The sequence below is a fragment of the Pleurodeles waltl genome, chromosome 12, assembly GCF_031143425.1.
Source record: "Pleurodeles waltl isolate 20211129_DDA chromosome 12, aPleWal1.hap1.20221129, whole genome shotgun sequence".
NCBI classification, from domain to species: domain Eukaryota; kingdom Metazoa; phylum Chordata; class Amphibia; order Caudata; family Salamandridae; genus Pleurodeles; species Pleurodeles waltl.
In genome coordinates, this window is record NC_090451.1 from 117329720 (window position 1) to 117343719 (window position 14000).

The 14000-nt window shown below is 43.4% G+C and overlaps 1 non-coding gene across 1 annotated transcript; it reads left to right on the forward strand.

Moving 5' to 3' along the window:
- The first annotated feature begins 13558 nt into the window (after positions 1 to 13558).
- On the forward strand, positions 13559 to 13632 carry TRNAI-AAU (transfer RNA isoleucine (anticodon AAU)). Its single transcript has one exon. It is a non-coding gene; the product is annotated as a tRNA-Ile (tRNA).
- The last annotated feature ends 368 nt before the right edge of the window (positions 13633 to 14000 follow it).

Here is a 14000-nt window from a genome sequence, read left to right on the forward strand (position 1 = left end):
AGATTGTTACTCACTGGAATTCAACCCAGGAGGTGGCCATTCCTCTCGTAGACCATCCCTGAACTGGAAGATATTCTAAAAAGCCTTGCAAAGCCAGAAAAATTGACAACTTAATCCACCTACTCAGAGTCATAAAAGTCACCTTCTTGTCTTTTCCAGGCTGTCCAAAAGTCACAAACAAGGAGTCGGTTTTCCTGAACTGCAGAGGCCTGGTGACATGAATGAAAAGAGCTCTTTAAACATCAAGTGTATTCAGCAAATGTTCCTCCGGAGAGGAAGGAGAGGGAATGAAAGAAGGAAGAATTATTTCCTAAGATCTATCAAAAATAGACTTAACCTTTGCAGCAAAGGTAAGGCTAGGCCTTAAAGTTACCCCATCTTCCAAAGTATCAAATGAAGAGAGGACAGCATTTTAAGGCTCCCTGCTCCCCAATTGTTCTCAGCAAGGTGATAGGAAATAGGAAAATAACTTTATAGGAAACAATCTTTATGTCTACAGTATCCAGATCCTCAAAGAGATAAAATTGCAAAGCCTATAAAAGAGTAGGAAGATTCTGAGTTGGAGAAAAGGGATTTTTAAACTGGTCTTACAATTGACAAAAGATCAGAACAGTCTAGACACCAAAGACTGTAACATCGACGAAGGTACAGAAAAGTCCCTAAAAACCTTTATCGCAAAGCAATGAGCTTTCAGAGTGGAAAGAGATTCAAGTGAAACCCATTCAGAAGAAAATGCAAAATAGCAGACAAACTACAGGTAGGTGCCAAAAGATCATGAGCAGAACATCACGTCTCAAAAGACTTCCAGTTCTTTGAGTAAGACTTCGAAGTAGAAGGCATGCTGGAGTGCTGAATTAACTCCACTAAGGAAGATGAAAGACCCTTTGCTAGCAGTCCAGACTTCTCAACCTCCAAAGCGATAGAGTGAGTTGGAGCAAGAAGGTCAGGGACGACGTTCTGACAGAGACACACTTGAGCAGTACTCAAGGAGGTAGAAGAGCCAGGGGTTCAGAAGAGGAAACCATGACATCTCTGGCCAATAAGGGCCCACAAGAATAAAGTTCCCTCCCCGCTGCTGAGACTTGAAGAGAACCATCTGGATCAATAAAAAGTGGGGGAATGTATAAAGGAGACTTCTCAGCCACTTTATCACCAATACGTCCACTACCTAGGCTCCTTGTTCCGGAAGCCTGGATCAGAATCGACAAAGATGAGCATTGTCCTTGTTTGAAAAGAGATCCAGAAAGGGTTTCACAAACTCTCGGCATATCTCTCAAAACAACGACCTGGATAACGTCAACTCCAGCAAATTTGGAAACCTCCAGCTGTCTGCCATCACATTGTCGGTGCCCGTGATGTGTACTGCCCACGTGTGCAACAGGTTGATCTCTGCCCAATAACCCAATTGTTCTGCTATTGCATTGAGGGATTTTGAATGCATGCTTCACTGTTGGTTAATGTAAAAGACAGCTACCTTATTCTCTGTCTTTACTAGCACATTTTTTTGAGACAGATGATGATGGGAAAACTTCAAAGCCCTGTAGATTACCATCAATTACATCTATATCCATGACCTCCGACTCTCTAGGAAAGACCACTTGAATCGACAGGATCAGTCCAACACAGTAGCTCTCCAGCCAGGTTTGCTGGCATCTGTTGCGAGGATTCAGGAGCATCCAGGTATATTAGTGTCCACTTAGACCAGTGGTCTTCAAACTCTTTAATGCCGCATCCACCCAATGGGAAAAAAAAACATTGGTGCCTCCCCTCTGAATTGTCCACAATTCTTCTATTAAATTGACACTGTTTAAATATGTCTAGACCTATTTAAATATTGCAGTTAAGTTCTGTTACTGTTTTAAAAATGCAATCAAATACATGACCCCAAATATACTATTCTGGTCAGGCCTGCCCTACTAACCAATTGCAGCGTCATGTTCTGCTGAGTAAACTGATCTCACGACAGTGAGGAATGCACAGGCCGGGCGGTGCCCAGCGCACAAAAGCGCACCTTCTTGTGTTGTACGTCTCTTCGCGCAAATGCAAACTCAGATTTCCTGCACTGTGGTCGGCAGCAGAGACATGGGAAGGCGCAGTAGGGAAGGCTTGAGCAACGAACCGTTGGCTATGTTTTGTTGTTACTTTGTTGACATGAGCTCAAGTAATTTGAAGCAGAAGGAACGGCCAGACCTAAAAAAATCTCTCTTACCTCCAACGCCGAATAACCACTATCATTATAATATCTCAAAAGCAGCTGGCCTTGTAAACTTAATGAGCAAGCAAGCCTATGCATTTTGGGTTTTGTTGTAAAAGAATAAAAATACTATCCATCCTTTCCTTTTTTTCCGGCAACAAGCGATGTTACAAAGATATCACAGCACACAGTGAGATTGAGTGAAAGAAGAGGCACTGAGGCTGGCGTGCAGCACTCCACAGCTCTTGTTATTGTAATCCAGACAGGGGGCGGAAGGAGAAAAGTATGAAGGAATTGCGATAGTAAGACCAACTCTTCTATCTATCTGCATTTCAAGGAAAAAGGATATCTGTATGACTCATGGCCGGTTAACTCCGTTGGTTAGAGCGTGGTGCTAATGGCGCCAAGGTCGCGAGTTTGATTCCCGTACGGGCCAGGTTGCATTTTTTCTCTCAACTAAACTCTTTTTTTATCATTTAATCAAGCTCTTATAAATCCATACACTCTGTTGCTCCAGTATACGTTCACTTTCCATTAGTCCTTCTTTTGCCACTGCTGACCAAAGCTCAAGCCGGCAGCGCCAGTAGAACAACACAAGTGCAAGGGATTGTCTCTCCAAGATGGAGACACTGCCTCAGACTATGTCTCGTGAGAGGTGGAGGGAGACCAAGAGCTGATTATTAGATGCGTGGGGATAAGAGGAACATAACTCAGGTGAACAGATTCTGGATAGTGATGCTATAGCTAGGATCAGCAACGTTACAGGGGAAAGGATAGGAAAATAATTAGGTGACAGAAGTATAGAAGTGGCTACAAGGGGGTGTGTCTCTTAAGAGGGCCGAAAGATACACTGAAGGTGAAGGTGAAGTAAAAGAAGAAAGAAAGATCAAAGGAAGTCGACAGTGATTGAGAGAAAACTCACAAAGGCAAATTGAGCAAAAGACAAGGCCTGGGGAGTTAGACTACTTCAATGCAAATTTACGCCGCAGATGAGCATGACAACTGACCCTTGTACAGTGGTGCTGAAACAATTTTCAGTGTGGGGGTGCTGCCATCAAAGGGCTTCTGAAAATCCAGGAATCATACAAAGAACTAGTCCTGCGGAATGAGCTACGCACATTCAGAAAGAGTGGTGATGCGTTGGTTACTTATTGGTAATCTTCATTAGCCTTTGTCCATTGCGTCCTTGTGACAGTCATTACAAAGTAAGGTGATGTCACCTTCCAACAGGAAGAAAGAACAGGAGGATCCTTAAATGCTAGCCCCATGCACCCAACCTGGGTGCCAAGCCCTTGCCAAAGGACTGATGGGAAGGTGGGCATGATGTAATGTTTGTGACAAAGACAAGATGGACTAAGGGTAATGCAGAGTTCAAAACATTGGTACTCAAATGCAAAACAGAAAAATTATTAAGCCATAATGCTTGACAAATGAATGCTCTGAGGACCAAGTAGCCACCCTAGGAATTTCCTAGATTGTTACTCACTGGAATTCAACCCAGGAGGTGGCCATTCCTCTCGTAGACCATGCCTGAACTGGAAGATATTCTAAAAAGCCTTGCAAAGCCAGAAAAATTGACAACTTAATCCACCTACTCAGAGTCATAAAAGTCACCTTCTTGTCTTTTCCAGGCTGTCCAAAAGTCACAAACAAGGAGTCGGTTTTCCTGAACTGCAGAGGCCTGGTGACATGAATGAAAAGAGCTCTTTAAACATCAAGTGTATTCAGCAAATGTTCCTCCGGAGAGGAAGGAGAGGGAATGAAAGAAGGAAGAATTATTTACTAAGATCTATCAAAAATAGACTTAACCTTTGCAGCAAAGGTAAGGCTAGGCCTTAAAGTTACCCCATCTTCCAAAGTATCAAATGAAGAGAGGACAGCATTTTAAGGCTCCCAGCTCCCCAATTGTTCTCAGCAAGTTGATAGGAAATAGGAAAATAACTTTATAGGAAACAATCTTTATGTCTACAGTATCCAGATCCTCAAAGAGATAAAATTGCAAAGCCTATAAAAGAGTAGGAAGATTCTGAGTTGGAGAAAAGGGATTTTTCAACTGGTCTTACAATTGACAAAAGATCAGAACAGTCTAGACACCAAAGATTGTAACATCGACGAAGGTACAGAAAAGTCCCTAAAAACCTTTATCGCAAAGCAATGAGCTTTCAGAGTGGAAAGAGATTCAAGTGAAACCCATTCAGAAGAAAATGCAAAATAGCAGACAAACTACAGGTAGGTGCCAAAAGATCATGAGCAGAACATCACGTCTCAAAAGACTTCCAGTTCTTTGAGTAAGACTTCGAAGTAGAAGGCCTGCTGGAGTGCTGAATTAACTACACTAAGGAAGAGGAAAGACCCTTTGCTAGCAGTCCAGACTTCTCAACCTCCAAAGCGATAGAGTGAGTTGGAGCAAGAAGGTCAGGGACGACGTTCTGAGAGAGACACACTTGAGCAGTACCCAATGAGGTAGAAGAGCCAGGGTTCAGAAGAGGAAACCATGACATCTCTGGCCAATAAGGGCCCACAAGAATAAAGTTCCCTCGCCCCTTCTGAGACTTGAAGAGAACCATCTGGATCAATAAAAAGTGGGGGAATGTATAAAGGAGACTTCTCAGCCACTTTATCACCAATACGTCCACTACCTAGGCTCCTTGTTCCGGAAGCCTGGATCAGAATCGACAAAGATGAGCATTGTCCTTGTTTGAAAAGAGATCCAGAAAGGGTTTCACAAACTCTCGGCATATCTCTCAAAACAACGACCTGGATAACGTCAACTCCAGCAAATTTGGAAACCTCCAGCTGTCTGCCATCACATTGTCGGTGCCCTTGATGTGTACTGCCGACGTGTGCAACAGGTTGATCTCTGCCCAATAACCCAATTGTTCTGCTATTGCATTGAAGGATTTTGAATGCATGCTTCACTGTTGGTTAATGTAAAAGACAGCTACCTTATTCTCTGTCTTTACTAGCACATTTTTTTGAGACAGATGATGATGGGAAAACTTCAAAGCCCTGAAGATTACCATCAACTCCATCTATTTCCATGACCTCCGACTCTCTAGGAAAGACCACTTGAATCGACAGGATCAGTCCAACACAGTAGCTCTCCAGCCAGGTTTGCTGGCATCTGTTGCGAGGAATTCAGGAGCATCCAGGTGTATTAGTGTCCACTTAGACCAGTGGTCTTCAAACTCTTTAATGCTGCATCCACCCAATGGGAAAAAAAAACATTGGTGCCTCCCCTCTGAATTGTCCACAATTCTTCTATTAAATTGACACTGTTTAAATATGTCTAGACCTATTTAAACATTGCAGTTAAGTTCTGTTACTGTTTTAAAAATGCAATCAAATACATGACCTCAAATACAGTATACTATTCTGGTCAGGCCTGCCCTACTAACCAATTGCAGCGTCATGCTCTGCTGAGTAAACTGATCTCACGACAGTGAGGAATGCACAGGCCGGGTGGTGCCCGGCGCACGAAAGCGCGCCTTCTTGTGTTGTACGTCTCTTCGCGCAAATGCAAACTCAGATTTCCTGCACTGTGGTCGGCAGGAGAGACATGGGAAGGCGCAGTAGGGAAGGCTTGAGCAACGAACCGTTGGCTATGTTTTGTTGTTACTTTGTTGACATGAGCTCAAGTAATTTGAAGCAGAAGGAACGGCCAGACCTAAAAAAAACTCTCTTACCTCCAACGCCGAATAACCACTATAATTATAATATCTCAAAAGCAGCTGGCCTTGTAAACTTAATGAGCAAGCAAGCAGATGCATTTTGGGTTTTGTTGTAAAAGAATAAAAATACTATCCATCCTTTCCTTTTTTTCCGGCAACAAGCGATGTTACAAAGATATCACAGCACACAGTGAGATTGAGTGAAAGAAGAGGCACTGAGGCTGGCGTGCAGCACTCCACAGCTCTTGTTATTGTAATCCAGACAGGGGGCGGAAGGAGAAAAGTATGAAGGAATTGCGATAGTAAGACCAACTCTTCTATCTCTCTGCATTTCATGAAAAAAGGATATCTGCAATACTCATGTCCGGTTAGCTCAGTTGGTTAGAGCGTGGTGCTAATAACGTCAAGGTCGTGGGTTTGATCCCCGTACGGGCCAGGTTGCATTTTTTCTCTCAACTAAACTCTTTTTTTCTCATTTAATCAAGCTCTTATAAATCCATACACTCTGTTGCTCCAGTATACGTTCACTTTCCATTAGTCCTTCTTTTGCCACTGCTGACCAAAGCTCAAGCCGGCAGCGCCAGTAGAACAACACAAGTGCAAGGGATTGTCTCTCCAAGATGGAGACACTGCCTCAGACTATGTCTCGTGAGAGGTGGAGGGAGACCAAGAGCTGATTATTAGATGCGTGGGGATAAGAGGAACATAACTCAGGTGAACAGATTCTGGATAGTGATGCTATAGCTAGGATCAGCAACGTTACAGGGGAAAGGATAGGAAAATAATTAGGTGACAGAAGTATAGAAGTGGCTACAAGGGGGTGTGTCTCTTAAGAGGGCCGAAAGATACACTGAAGTCGAAGGTGAAGTAAAAGAAGAAAGAAAGATCAAAGGAAGTCGACAGTGATTGACAGAAAACTCACAAAGGCAAATTGAGCAAAAGACAAGGCCTGGGGAGTTAGACTACTTCAATGCAAATTTACGCCGCAGATGAGCATATCAACTGACCCTTGTACAGTGGTGCTGAAACAATTTTCATTGTGGGGGTGCTGCCATCAAAGGGCTTCTGAAAATCCAGGAATCATACAAAGAACAAGTCCTGCGGAATGAGCCACGCACATTCAGAAAGAATGGTGATGCGTTGGTTACTTATTGGTAATCTTCATTAGCCTTAGTCCAGTGCGTCCTTGTGACAGTCATTACAAAGTAAGGTGATGTCACCTTCCAACAGGAAGAAAGAACAGGAGGATCCTTAAATGCTAGCCCCATGCACCCAACCTGGGTGCCAAGCCCTTGCCAAAGGACTGATGGGAAGGTGGGCAGGATGTAATGTTTGTGACAAAGACAAGATGGACTAAGGGTAATGCAGAGTTCAAAACATTGGTACTCAAATGCAAAACAGAAAAATTATTAAGCCATAATGCTTGACAAATGTATGCTCTGAGGACCAAGTAGCCACCCTAGGAATTTCCTAGATTGTTACTCACTGGAATTCAACCCAGGAGGTGGCCATTCCTCTCGTAGACCATCCCTGAACTGGAAGATATTCTAAAAAGCCTTGCAAAGCCAGAAAAATTGACAACTTAATCCACCTACTCAGAGTCATAAAAGTCACCTTCTTGTCTTTTCCAGGCTGTCCAAAAGTCACAAACAAGGAGTCGGTTTTCCTGAACTGCAGAGGCCTGGTGACATAAAAGAAAAGAGCTCTTTAAACATCAAGTGTATTCAGAAAATGTTCCTCCGGAGAGGAAGGAGAGGGAATGAAAGAAGGAAGAATTATTTCCTAAGATCTATCAAAAATAGACTTAACCTTTGCAGCAAAGGTAAGGCTAGGCCTTAAAGTTACCATATCTTCCAAAGTATCAAATGAAGAGAGGACAGCATTTTAAGGCTCCCAGCTCCCCAATTGTTCTCAGCAAGGTGATAGGAAATAGGAAAATAACTTTATAGGAAACAATCTTTATGTCTACAGTATCCAGATCCTCAAAGAGATAAAATTGCAAAGCCTATAAAAGAGTAAGAAGATTCTGAGTTGGAGAAAAGGGATTTTTCAACTGGTCTTACAATTGACAAAAGATCAGAACAGTCTAGACACCAAAGACTGTAACATCGACGAAGGTACAGAAAAGTCCATAAAAACCTTTATCGCAAAGCAATGAGCTTTCAGAGTGGAAAGAGATTCAAGTGAAACCCATTCAGAAGAAAATGCAAAATAGCAGACAAACTACAGGTAGGTGCCAAAAGATCATGAGCTGAACATCACGTCTCAAAAGACTTCCAGTTCTTTGAGTAAGACTTCGAAGTAGAAGGCCTGCTGGAGTGCTGAATTAACTCCACTAAGGAAGAGGAAAGACCCTTTGCTAGCAGTGCAGACTTCTCAACCTCCAAAGCGATAGAGTGAGTTGGAGCAAGAAGGTCAGGGACGACGTTCTGAGAGAGACACACTTGAGCAGTACCCAAGGAAGTAAAAGAGCCAGGGGTTCAGAAGAGGAAACCATGACAACTCTGGCCAATAAGGGCCCACAAGAATAAAGTTCCCTCCCCCCTGCTGAGACTTGAAGAGAACCATCTGGATCAATAAAAAGGGGGGGAATGTACAAAGGAGACTTCTCAGCCACTTTATCACCAATACGTCCACTACCTAGGCTCCTTGTTCCGGAAGCCTGAATCAGAATCGACAAAGATGAGCATTGTCCTTGTTTGAAAAGAGATCCAGAAAGGGTTTCACAAACTCTCGGCATATCTCTCAAAACAACGACCTGGATAACGTCAACTCCAGCAAATTTGGAAACCTTCAGCTGTCTGCCATCACATTGTCGGTGCCCTTGATGTGTACTGCCGACATGTGCAACAGGTTGATCGCTGCCCAATAACCCAATTGTTCTGCTATTGCATTGAGGGATTTTGAATGCATGCTTCACTGTTGGTTAATGTAAAAGACAGCTACCTTATTCTCTGTCTTTACTAGCACATTTTTTTGAGACAGATGATGATGGGAAAACTTCAAAGCCCTGTAGATTACCATCAACTCCATCTATTTCCATGACCTCCGACTCTCTAGGAAAGACCACTTGAATCGACAGGATCAGTCCAACACAGTAGCTCTCCAGCCAGGTTTGCTGGCATCTGTTGCGAGGATTTAGGAGCATCCAGGTATATTAGTGTCCACTTAGACCAGTGGTCTTCAAACTCTTTAATGCCGCATCCACCCAATGGGAAAAAAAAACATTGGTGCCTCCCCTCTGAATTGTCCACAATTCTTCTATTAAATTGACACTGTTTAAATATGTCTAGACCTATTTAAACATTGCAGTTAAGTTCTGTTACTGTTTTAAAAATGCAATCAAATACATTACCCCAAATATACTATTCTGGTCAGACCTGCCCTACTAACCAATTGCAGCGTCATGCTCTGCTGAGTAAACTGATCTCACAACAGTGAGGAATGCACAGGCCGGGTGGTGCCCGGCGCACAAAAGCGCGCCTTCTTGTGTTGTACGTCTCTTCGCGCAAATGCAAACTCAGATTTCCTGCACTGTGGTCGGCAGGAGAGACATGGGAAGGCGCAGTAGGGAAGGCTTGAGCAACGAACCGTTGGCTATGTTTTGTTGTTACTTTGTTGACATGAGCTCAAGTAATTTGAAGCAGAAGGAACGGCCAGACCTAAAAAAAACTCTCTTACCTCCAACGCCGAATAACCACTATAATTATAATATCTCAAAAGCAGCTGGCCTTGTAAACTTAATGACCAAGCAAGCCGATGCATTTTGGGTTTTGTTGTAAAAGAATAAAAATACTATCCATCCTTTCCTTTTTTTCCAGCAACAAGCGATGTTACAAAGATATCACAGCACACAGTGAGATTGAGTGAAAGAAGAGGCACTGAGGCTGGCGTGCAGCACTCCACAGCTCTTGTTATTGTAATCCAGACAGGGGGCGGAAGGAGAAAAGTATGAAGGAATTGCGATAGTGAGACCAACTCTTCTATCTATCTGCATTTCATGAAAAAAGGATACCTGTAGTACTCCTGTCCGGTTAGCTCAGTTGGTTAGAGTGTGGTGCTAATAACGTCAAGGTCGCGGGTTTGATCCCCGTACGGGCCAGGTTGCGTTTTTTCTCTCAACTAAACTCTTTTTTTCTCATTTAATCAAGCTCTTATAAATCCATACACTCTGTTGCTCCAGTATACGTTCACTTTCCATTAGTCCTTCTTTTGCCACTGCTGACCAAAGCTCAAGCCGGCAGCGCCAGTAGAACAACACAAGTGCAAGGGATTGTCTCTCCAAGATGGAGACACTGCCTCAGACTATGTCTCGTGAGAGGTGGAGGGAGACCAAGAGCTGATTATTAGATGTGTGGGGATAAGAGGAACATAACTCAGGTGAACAGATTCTGGATAGTGATGCTATAGCTAGGATCAGCAACGTTACAGGGGAAAGGATAGGAAAATAATTAGGTGACAGAAGTATAGAAGTGGCTACAAGGGGGTGTGTCTCTTAAGAGGGCCGAAAGATACACTGAAGGCGAAGGTGAAGTGAAAGAAGAAAGAAAGATCAAAGGAAGTCGACAGTGATTGAGAGAAAACTCACAAAGGCAAATTGAGCAAAAGACAAGGCCTGGGGAGTTAGACTGCTTCAATGCAAATTGATGCCGCAGATGAGCATGACAACTGACCCTTGTACAGTGGTGCTGAAACAATTTTCAGTGTGGGGGTGCTGCCATCAAAGGGCTTCTGAAAATCCAGGAATCATACAAAGAACTAGTCCTGCGGAATGAGCCACGCACATTCAGAAAGAGTGGTGATGCGTTGGTTACTTATTGGTAATCTTCATTAGCCTTAGTCCATTGCGTCCTTGTGACAGTCATTACAAAGTAAGGTGATGTCACCTTCCAACAGGAAGAAAGAACAGGAGGATCCTTAAATGCTAGCCCCATGCACCCAACCTGGGTGCCAAGCCCTTGCCAAAGGACTGATGGGAAGGTGGGCAGGATGTAATGTTTGTGACAAAGACAAGATGGACTAAGGGTAATGCAGAGTTCAAAACATTGGTACTCAAATGCAAAACAGAAAAATTATTAAGCCATAATGCTTGACAAATGTATGCTCTGAGGACCAAGTAGCCACCCTAGGAATTTCCTAGATTGTTACTCACTGGAATTCAACCCAGGAGGTGGCCATTCCTCTCGTAGACCATTCCTGAACTGGAAGATATTCTAAAAAGCCTTGCAAAGCCAGAAAAATTGACAACTTAATCCACCTACTCAGAGTCATAAAAGTCACCTTCTTGTCTTTTCCAGGCTGTCCAAAAGTCACAAACAAGGAGTCGGTTTTCCTGAACTGCAGAGGCCTGGTGACATGAATGAAAAGAGCTCTTTAAACATCAAGTGTATTCAGCAAATGTTCCTCCGGAGAGGAAGGAGAGGGAATGAAAGAAGGAAGAATTATTTCCTAAGATCTATCAAAAATAGACTTAACCTTTGCAGCAAAGATAAGGCTAGGCCTTAAAGTTACCCCATCTTCCAAAGTATCAAATGAAGAGAGGACAGCATTTTAAGGCTCCCAGCTCCCCAATTGTTCTCAGCAAGGTGATAGGAAATAGGAAAATAATTTTATAGGAAACAATCTTTATGTCTACAGTATCCAGATCCTCAAAGAGATAAAATTGCAAAGCCTATAAAAGAGTAGGAAGAATCTGAGTTGGAGAAAAGGGATTTTTCAACTGGTCTTCCAATTGACAAAAGATCAGAACAGTCTAGACACCAAAGATTGTAACATCGACGAAGGTACAGAAAAGTCCCTAAAAACCTTTATCGCAAAGCAATGAGCTTTCAGAGTGGAAAGAGATTCAAGTGAAACCCATTCAGAAGAAAATGCAAAATAGCAGACAAACTACAGGTAGGTGCCAAAAGATCATGAGCAGAACATCACGTCTCAAAAGACTTCCAGTTCTTTGAGTAAGACTTCGAAGTAGAAGGCCTGCTGGAGTGCTGAATTAACTCCACTAAGGAAGAGGAAAGACCCTTTGCTAGCAGTCCAGACTTCTCAACCTCCAAAGCGATAGAGTGAGTTGGAGCAAGAAGGTCAGGGACGACGTTCTGAGAGAGACACACTTGAGCAGTACCCAAGGAGGTAGAAGAGCCAGGGGTTCAGAAGAGGAAACCATGACATCTCTGGCCAATAAGGGCCCACAAGAATAAGGTTCCCTCCCCCTGCTGAGACTTGAAGAGAACCATCTGGATCAATAAAAAGTGGGGGAATGTATAAAGGAGACTTCTCAGCCACTTTATCACCAATACGTCCACTACCTAGGCTCCTTGTTCCGGAAGCCTGGATCAGAATCGACAAAGATGAGCATTGTCCTGGTTTGAAAAGAGATCCAGAAAGGGTTTCACAAACTCTCGGCATATCTCTCAAAACAACGACCTGGATAACGTCAACTCCAGCAAATTTGGAAACCTCCAGCTGTCTGCCATCACATTGTCGGTGCCCTTGATGTGTACTGCCGACGTGTGCAACAGGTTGATCTCTGCCCAATAAGCCAATTGTTCTGCTATTGCATTGAGGGATTTTGAATGCATGCTTCACTGTTGGTTAATGTAAAAGACAGCTACCTTATTCTCTGTCTTTACTAGCACATTTTTTTGAGACAGATGATGATGGGAAAACTTCAAAGCCCTGAAGATTACCATCAACTCCATCTATTTCCATGACCTCCGACTCTCTAGGAAAGACCACTTGAATCGACAGGATCAGTCCAACACAGTAGCTCTCCAGCCAGGTTTGCTGGCATCTGTTGCGAGGATTCAGGAGCATCCAGGTATATTAGTGTCCACTTAGACCAGTGGTCTTCAAACTCTTTAATGCCGCATCCACCCAATGGGAAAAAAAAACATTGGTGCCTCCCCTCTGAATTGTCCACAATTCTTCTATTAAATTGACACTGTTTAAATATGTCTAGACCTATTTAAACATTGCAGTTAAGTTCTGTTATTGTTTTAAAAATGCAATCAAATACATGACCCCAAATATACTATTCTGGTCAGGCCTGCCCTACTAACCAATTGCAGCGTCATGCTCTGCTGAGTAAACTGATCTCACGACAGTGAGGAATGCACAGGCCGGGTGGTGCCCGGCGCACAAAAGCGCGCCTTCTTGTGTTGTACGTCTCTTCGCGCAAATGCAAACTCAGATTTCCTGCACTGTGGTCGGCAGGAGAGACATGGGAAGGCGCAGTAGGGAAGGCTTGAGCAACGAACCGTTGGCTATGTTTTGTTGTTACTTTGTTGACAGGGGCTCAAGTAATTTGAAGCAGAAGGAACGGCCAGACCTAAAAAAAACTCTCTTACCTCCAACGCCGAATAACCACTATAATTATAATATCTCAAAAGCAGCTGGCCTTGTAAACTTAATGAGCAAGCAAGCCGATGCATTTTGGGTTTTGTTGTAAAAGAATAAAAATACTATCCATCCTTTCCTTTTTTTCCGGCAACAAGCGATGTTACAAAGATATCACAGCACACAGTGAGATTGAGTGAAAGAAGAGGCACTGAGGCTGGCGTGCAGCACTCCACAGCTCTTGTTATTGAAATCCAGACAGGGGGCGGAAGGAGAAAAGTATGAAGGAATTGCGATAGTGAGACCAACTCTTCTATCTATCTGCATTACATGGAAAAAGGATAGATTTAGTACTCATGGCCGGTTAGCTCAGTTGGTTAGAGCGTGGTGCTAATAACGCCACGGTCGCGGGTTCAATCCCCGTATGGGCCAGGTTGCATTTTTTCTCTCAACTAAACTCTTTTTTCTCATTTAATCAAGCTCTTATAAATCCATACACTCTGTTGCTCCAGTATACATTCACTTTCCATTAGTCCTTCTTTTGCCACTGCTGACCAAAGCTCAAGCCGGCAGTGCCAGTAGAACAACACAAGTGCAAGGGATTGTCTCTCCAAGATGGAGACACTGCCTCAGACTATGTCTCGTGAGAGGTGGAGGGAGACCAAGAGCTGATTATTAGATGCGTGGGGATAAGAGGAACATAACTCAGGTGAACAGATTCTGGATAGTGATGCTATAGCTAGGATCAGCAACGTTACAGGGGAAAGAATAGGAAAATAATTAGGTGACAGAAGTATAGA